This window comes from Lissotriton vulgaris, chromosome 12, assembly GCF_964263255.1.
Source record: "Lissotriton vulgaris chromosome 12, aLisVul1.2, whole genome shotgun sequence".
Lineage (NCBI taxonomy): Eukaryota > Metazoa > Chordata > Amphibia > Caudata > Salamandridae > Lissotriton > Lissotriton vulgaris.
The window spans coordinates 255,397,998-255,407,136 of record NC_141700.1 but is presented as its reverse complement, the minus strand read 5'-3'; positions in this window follow the sequence as shown (position 1 = coordinate 255,407,136).

Sequence of the window (9,139 nt, the reverse complement as noted above, 5' to 3'; positions counted from 1 at the left end):
GTCCACCAGCCCTCCCAATCACTCTGTGTAACTGCGCGCAATAGCACTTTCTACAAGATTGGGTCCGTTCACTTTCAATCGTACACCCAGCCGGCTAGGGGGCACCGCGCAAGAAGCAGGAATTAAAAAGAGGCACTCTCCCAACTATGGCACTGCACCCCAGCTGCAACGTACTCGCGCCAAGATTGACGATACTCCCCAGCAAGGCAATAAGGAAACCCCTAATGTGCAGCGCAGCCCGCCAGAACCTTGTGAGAGCACCGCACAAGAAGCAGGTATTCAAAAGGAGGCGCTCTACCAACTATGGCACTGCACTCCAGCCGCCAGCGTACTCGCGCGATACTCCCCCAGCAAGGCAATCAGGAAAAACGCCCGATACGCGGTCGATCCTGCAGCGTACCCCCGAGAACCCTCTGGACAGGAAACAACGGGCACATGGAAACCCGGAAGCGCGTCTCCCGCAAGCAAGTCTGGGCTGGCCACCGAACAATCCGCCACAGCCAATACGGATAGGACCACCCCTCCCAGTATGCGCAACAACAGGTGAAGTGCCGCACGCCTGAGCCCTAGCCTCACGCCCAAACTAATCAGTGGTGGGGTCTCCAAAGAGTGTGTACCGGGGACACTACCACCTAAAAACCACAGTCGAACAAGCACCGCTCAAATCTGCCCCAGCTTACGCGCACACAGCCTAAGCTCTTGCCCGTCCTTGAATGCCAGTCTCCCGCATGACAAACCAGGAATCTAACCCCGCAGACAAAGTGGCTATGGAACACACCTGAAACCCTCGCCACAAGCCCGCTTGCCCCCAGCGCCCCAACACCTCACCTCGAACACAGCTACGCCCAAGCCGCGACTCAACCGACGCCTCGAAGAGTCCCGACGACCAAGGCGCAATATTCCGTAGCCGACCGTGAAGTGCTAAACTCCCACGCCGTCAAAAGAGATTCAAAGAAAGCTCCGTTCAGGTGGGTGTCCAGCTCAGAAAAAGAGAGCGAGACTAGGTGTCCCTGGGGCTAAATAGCCCCTTTCAGCTCCTCCGCCCACCCCGCCTGGGCTCCCGCCGGAAGCCCGTCACACGCTGACAAGGAAGGGCTTCATGTCCAGTAGCCAACCGGCTACTGGACAAACAATTGGGGTGTGGCGGGGATCCGGAGGGCCGGACCCTAAGGGCGCGCTTGACTAGGTCTCGCGCTTTGCATAGACTTGTGCTCCAATTCAGAAGCTTGTATTTTGCTTGATTATGGGCATGAACATGACTATAAACACACTTATTTTAGTTCCAACAATTATAATTCACATACAACGGTTTAAACATTAAAAAAATCACTGTTACTGACCATCTTGAAAAAAGTTTGTACGGTCCGGCCGGCATCCTCGTTTTGCATTAGACACGTGATTTTTTTGGACTGCACAAAAAATTATTCAAATGTTAATTGGATTGTGCCCGGTGTTGAATAACCACTTTTTAAGGCTTCACTGTGTCGAAATTTGCCATTTTTATAGACTTTTCCTCCAAATTAAGGAGCTTGCATTTTGCTCAATTTCGGTCATGAAAATTACGCTAAATACTCTTAGTTTAGTTTTGAAAATGATAATCCATGCCCAACAGTCATTTACAGTCAAAAGATTAAACTTTCAAAAAATCACCATTAATGATCATCTGAAGAAAGTTCCTAAGCTCTGGGGTCATAGTTTTTCATAACAAAGTAGATTTTTTGGACTGTACAAAAAATGATTCAAACTGTCCATTGGACCGAGCCTCATGTTGAATAGCCACTTTATAAGGCCACACAGTTAACAAAATTTCCATTTTTACAGACTTTTCCTCCTACTCAGAAGCTTATGTTTTGCTAGATTTTGGGCATGAAAATGACACTAAATGCACTTATTTTAGTTTTAAAAGTGATAATTTACATCCAACAGTCATTTACAATCAAAATATAAAACAATCAAAAATCAATGTTACTGACCATCTGGAGAAAGTGCGTAAGGTCCAGGGACATCGTTTTTCATACGAAAATTGATTTTTTGGGACTGTAAAAAAAATTATTCACAATGTCAATTGGATCGTGCCCCGTGTTGAATAACCATTTTTTGAAAGCTTGACTGTGACCAAATTGCCATTTTTATATACTTCTGCTCCAATTCCGAAGCTTGTATTTTGCTTGATCACGTGCATGAAAATGACTAAAAACACACTTCTTTTAGTTCCAAAAATGATAATTCACATCCAACAGTCATTGATAGTCAATAGATTAAACATTAAGAAAATCACCATTACTGACCATCTAGAAAAAGTTTGTAAGTTCCGGCCGGCATCATTGTTTTTCATTAGAAACTTGATTTTTTTGGACTGTACAAAAAATTATTCAAATGTTAATTGGATGGTGCCCGGTGTTGAATAACCACTTTTTAAGGCCTCACTGTGACCACATTTGCCATTTTTATAGACTTTTCCTCCAATTCATAAGCTTGTACTTTGCTCAATTTTGGTCATGAAAATTACACTAAACACTCTTAGTTTAGTTTTGAAATTGATAATTCATGTCCAACAGTCATTTACAGTCAAAAGATTAAACTTTCAAAACATCACCATTACTAATCATTTGGAGAAAGTTCCTAAGCTCTGGGGTCATCATTTTTCATAACAAAATAGATTTTTTTGACTGTTCAAAATATTATTCAAAATTTCAATTGGATCCTGACTCATGTTGAAAAACTAAGTTTTAAGGCCTCACAGTTAACAAAATTTCAATTTTTACAGACTTTTCCTCCTACCCAAAGGCTTATGTTTTGCTAGATGTTGAGCATGAAAATGACTCTAAACACACTTATTTTAGTTCCAGAAATGATAATTCACATCCAACAGTCATTTACAGTCATTTACAAGATTAAACATTCAGAAATCACCCTTACTGACCATCGAGAGAAAGTTCGTAAAGTCCAGGGTCATCATTTTTCATGAGAAAATTGACTATTTTTCACTCTACAAAAAATGATTCAACATGTCCATTGGATTTTGCCTCAGGTTGAAAACAACTTTTTTTTAGAGCCCACAGTGACTAAAATTGCCATTTTTGGAGTCTTTCTGTCCAATTTAGAGGTTTGTATTTTGCCTGATTTCGGGCAGGAAAATGACTCGAAACACTTATTTTAGTTCCAAAAGTGATAATTTCTATCCAACAGTCAATTGCAGTCAAAAGAGAAAAACATCCAAAAATCAACCATTACTGGCCATCTGGAGAAAGTTGGTAAAGTCCGGCCAGCATCATCGTTTTCATTAGAAAATTGATGTTTTTGGACTGTGCAAAAAAAAAAGGTTAAAAATGTCATTTGAATTGTGCCTTTTGTTGAATAACCACTTTTTAAGTCCTGACAGAGACCAAATTGCCATTTTTATACACTTCTACTCCAATTCAGAAGCTTGTATTTTGCTTGATTTCGGGCATGAAAATGACTATAAACACTCTTATTATAGTTCCAAAAATGATAATTCACGTCCAACAGTCATTTATAGTCAAACGATTAAACATTAAAAAAATCACCATTACTGACCAAATGGAGAAAGATTGTATTGTCCAGGATCATCGTTTTTCATCAGAAAATTGATTTTATGTACTGTACAAGAAATTATTCAAAATTTCAATTGGATGGTGCCTCATGTTGAATAAGAAAGTTCCTGACAGTGTCTTGTAGTGTAGTTCCTATATTCCCAATAGGCTCTGACCATTGGAATAATATATCCTATAGATTTGACGTGGGACTTATGTCTACTAGGTCTCTATTGAATATATTAGACTTAATTGTGAGTGCCAGCTAGCTCAGAGGTCACTAGAAACTTTCTCGAATTCACAAGAAGGGATTAGTTTCTGACAACCGCATAAACATGACAACTTAGTTTCCCCAAGATAAAACTGATCTTCAGAGTAGTGGAAACAATAGATAGATATTTTACTCAGTTATTCGTGCATGCTTCGTTTCACCAGCGTTGCAGAGAAATAGAGAGAATGGTGTTTTCAATAAAAGGTATTTATTGAACAGTCTTCTTTCTCATGCAGTAGAAATGAACTGCTACAATCGTAATACTGGCTGTAAGGTATAATGCGTACAGTAGAAGAAGAGTATTGTAAAATAATATTGTAAAAGCATGGTATGGTTTTTAAGCCATAAAATACATACATGAATAATTAAAGATTAAAAGTACTGAACTGGTGCTTCTAAAATACGCCTACCCCGATGTACCTCACCTAAGTCTAGTACGACGGAAGAAGTAAGTGAGGTGTAGCATAAGTTTGCCAAGAATCTATCCAAGATTTCTCTTAGGGTCTAATCAGCTCCGTACCTTGGGTTAGAACAGAGGTCATCAAACTTTTTGATACCGAGACCCCCTTGTAAAACCTTTTTAGGTGTAAGGACCCACTTCCGACAAAAGATTCTAGAAACTAGTACTCCTCATCATAAACAACTATCGACAACCATAAATGCGCCTGTTAGACCTCATCACATCCATCCATCCATCATTCATCCACCCACACTTCCACACATCCATCCACCCTTTCATCCTTCCATCCATACATCCATCCTTTACCTATCCACCCGTCCATCCACACACCCACCTTTTCACACATCCATCCACCCATCCATCATTCATCCATGCAACCTTTTATCCATCCATACATCCATCATCCATCCACCCTTTCATCCTTCCATCCATACATCCTTTACCTATCCACCCGTCCATCATTCTTCCACCCACCTTTTCACACATCCATCCATCATTCATCCATGCAACCTTTTATCCATCCACCCATACATCATCCTTCATCCATCCACCCTTTCATCCATCCACCCTTTCATCCTTCCACCCTTTCATCCTTCCATCCATACTTCATCAATCCACCCTTTCATTATTCCATCCATATATCCATCCACCCTTTCATCCATACATCCATCCTTCATCCACCCACCCTTTCATCCACCCATCCATCCATCATCCCCACCTTTTCACACATCCATCCATCCATCATTTAGCCATGCAACCTTTTATCCATCCATCATCCATCCACCCTTTCATCCTTCCATCCATACATCCATCCTTTACCTATCCACCCGTCCATCCATCCACCCATCATTCTTCCACCCACCTTTTCACACATCCATCCATCATTCATCCATGCAACCTTTTATCCATCCATCCATCCATATATCCATCCTTCATCCATCCACCCTTTCATCCATACATCCATCCTTCATCCATCCACCCTTTCATTATTCCATCCATATATCCATCCACCCTTTCATCCATACATCCATCCTTCATCCACCCATCCTTCATCCATCCACCCTTTCATCCATACATCCATCCTTCATCCATCCACCCTTTCATTATTCCATCCATATATCCATCCACCCTTTCATCCATACATCCATCCTTCATCCATCCACCACCCTTTCATTATTCCATCCATATATCCATCCACCCTTTCATCCATACATCCATCCTTCATCCACCCACCCTTTCATCCATCCGTCCATCCATCATTCATCCCCCACCTTTTCACACATCCATCCATCCATCATTCATCCATGCAACCTTTTATCCATCCATACATCAATCCTTCATCCATCCATCCACACTTTCATCCTTCCATCCATCCTTCATCCATCCACCCTTACATCCATCCATTCACCCATCACTCATCCACCCACCTTTTCACAAATCCATCCATCATTCATGCATGCAACCTTTTATCCATCTACCCATACATCATCCTTCATCCATCCACCCTTCCATCCATCCACCCTTTCATCCATCCACCCTTTCATCCACCCACCCTTTCATCCATCCACCCTTTCATCCATCCACCCTTTCATCCATCCACCCTTTCATCCTTCCACCCTTTCATCCTTCCACCCTTTCATCCTTCCATCCGTACTTCATCCATCCACCCTTTCATTATTCCACCCATATATCCATCCACCCTTTCTTCCATACATCCATCCTTCATCCACCCACCCTTTCATCCATACATCCATCCACCCATCCATCCATCATCCCCCACCTTTTCACACATCCATCCATCCATCATTTAGCCATGCAACCTTTTATCCATCCATACATCCATCATCCATCCACCCTTTCATCCTTCCATCCATACATCCATCCTTTACCTATCCACCCGTCCATCCATCCACCCATCATTCTTCCACCCACCTTTTCACACATCCATCCATCATTCATCCATGCAACCTTTTATCCATCCATCCATCCATATATCCATCCTTCATCCATCCACCCTTTCATACATACATCCATCCTTCCTCCATCCACCCTTTCATCCATACATCCATCCTTCATCCATCCACCCTTTCATCCATACATCCATCCTTCATCCATCCACCCTTTCATTATTCCATCCATATATCCATCCACCCTTTCATCCAAACATCCATCCTTCATCCACCCATCCTTCATCCATCCACCCTTTCATCCATACATCCACCCTTCATCCATCCACCCTTCATCCATCCACCCTTTCATCCATACATCCATCCTTCATCCATCCACCCTTTCATTATTCCATCCATATATCCATCCACCCTTTCATCCATACATCCATCCTTCATCCATCCACCCTTTCATTATTCCATCCATATATCCATCCACCCTTTCATCCATACATCCATCCTTCATCCACCCACCCTTTCATACATCTGTCCACCCATCCATCATTCATCCCCACCTTTTCACACATCCATCCATCCATCATTCATCCATGCAACCTTTTATCCATCCATACCTCATCCATCTACCCTTTCATCCTTCCATCCACCCTTTCATCCATCCACCTTTTCACACATCCATCCTTCATCCATCCACCCTTTCATCTTTACATCCATCGTTCATCCACCCACCTTTTCACACATCCATCCACCCTTTCATCCTTCCATCCGTCCATCCATACAGCCATCCACCCTTCCATCCATCCATACATCCTTCATCCGTCCACCCTTTCATCCATCCATCCACCCATCATTCATTCACCCACCTTGTCTGTACCTCTCTCATGGGGGGGTCAGTATCTCTCTGCTTCGCCTTCCTCTCTCATGGGAGGGCATCTCTGTGCCTCCCTGCTTGGGGGGTAGGGGGGGGGGGGCAGCCGGCTGTGAAAACATCTCACCACGAAGAACAGACTCTCAGCCACATTTCTCAAGCACAGGCGCCAGGTATGAGGGCTCGTGGGACTTGAACCAATGATATGATTGTAATGTCCTTCTGCTGTTTACTGTGTATTTGTAAAGCGCTCTGATACCTACGGGTTAAACTAGCGCTATATAAAACGTTAAAAGTAAAAATAAACCCACAGCTAAGTCCATTGAACTCAAAGGGCTACAGCCTCCTCCCCCCCCCCCCAGCTCGTGTATGTCAGCCTGGCTGAAACAGCTTGGACACACACAAAGGCACACCAGAGTACTATCACAGGTCTTTAAAAGACCTTTACTTGTTAACGAGGCTTTGATGTTTTTCACACCTCGGTGTGAATTAGGCGGTCTCCGCCTTGAGCACCCTCGATCAGCCAGACGCCAGGAACTGCACTCTGGCAGAATCTGCGACCCCCTTCCCAGGACTCCACGACCCCTCCGGGGGTCGCGCCCCACAGATTGAAGACCTCTGGTTTAGAATGAAGGAGGACTCGATTTCCCAACATCCCGCAAGGGGAGCTTGGAAACACTGGAGCTGGATTTCTCGGCAGGAGAAAATACAGCGTCTCTCTCAGTGCGTCTGCTGGAGCGTCTGCTTCCTTTGGCACTTGGTGTAGCAGGATGCGCCGGGCAAGTAGGTAGTCGAACTGCTCCGTGTGTTTGCTAGGGCGAGTGTAGGCTTATTTATACCTTGAAGGTACCGAGTTTGACGTAAAGTTGGACATAATAACGTCATCAAATAGTCTCAGTTCTATGAAAACTCCATGAGTTCTTGGACAAATCAATATTCAAGCAAGGGGATGTCTCTAACTGCTGAAGCCGAGTTTTCCAAGAAATCGTTGTGGATTTTTGGAACTAGTGGAAGTAGCCATGCCGTATTTGGACTGCATGAACTATGTCTAAATATGGTTATGATTTCTATGCCTATATAAAGTTATTGTGATTTATACCTAAATAAGGTCATGAATTGGGAAAACTACACTAGGGTCCTAAAATGCAATACAACAGTCTAAAATTGTCATTTTTCATAGACTTTTCCTCCAATTCAGAAGTTTGTACTTTGCTTAATTTAATGCAGGAAACTGGCTCTAAACACACGTATTTTAGTTCCAAAAATAATATTTCATCCAACAGTCATTTACAGTCAAAATATTAATTATTAAAAAAATTACCATTACTGACCATCAATAGAAAGTTCATAAGGTCTGGTGTCATGTTTTTTCATCAGACAATGAATTTTGGGGACTATACAAAAAAATTATTCTAATGTCAATTGGATCATGCCCAGTGTTGAATAACCACTTTTTAAGGCCTCACAGTGACCAAAATTGCCATTTTTATAGACTTTTCCTGCAATTCAGAAACTTGCATTTTGCTCAGTTTTGGTCAGGGAAATTACACTAAACACCCTTACTTTGGTTTCGATAATGATCATGCATGTCCAACAGTCATTTACAGTCGAAAGATTAGACATTCACAAAATCACCATTACTGCCCATCTGGAGAAAGTTCGTAAGGTCTGAGTGCATGGTTTTCCCTCAGAAAATATATTTTTGGGGACTACACTAAAAAATGAGTTAAATGTCAATTGAATTGTGCCACATGTTGAATAACCACTTTTTAAGACCTCATTTCTATTTTTACAGGCTTTTCCTCCGACTCAGAAGCTTATATTTTGCTGGATTTCGGGCATGAAAATCACTCTAAAAACAAATATTTTAGTTTTAAAAGTGATAATTCACATCCTACAGTTATTTACAATCAAAGAGGAAAGAATCAAAAATTTCAGGCAGGAAAATGACTAGAAACACACTTATTTTAGTTCCAAAAGTGATAATTCCCATTCAATAGTCATTTATAGTCAAAAGACCATCTGGAGAAAGTTTGTATGGTCCTGGGCAATCACTTTTCATCAGAAAATTTTTGGGGACTG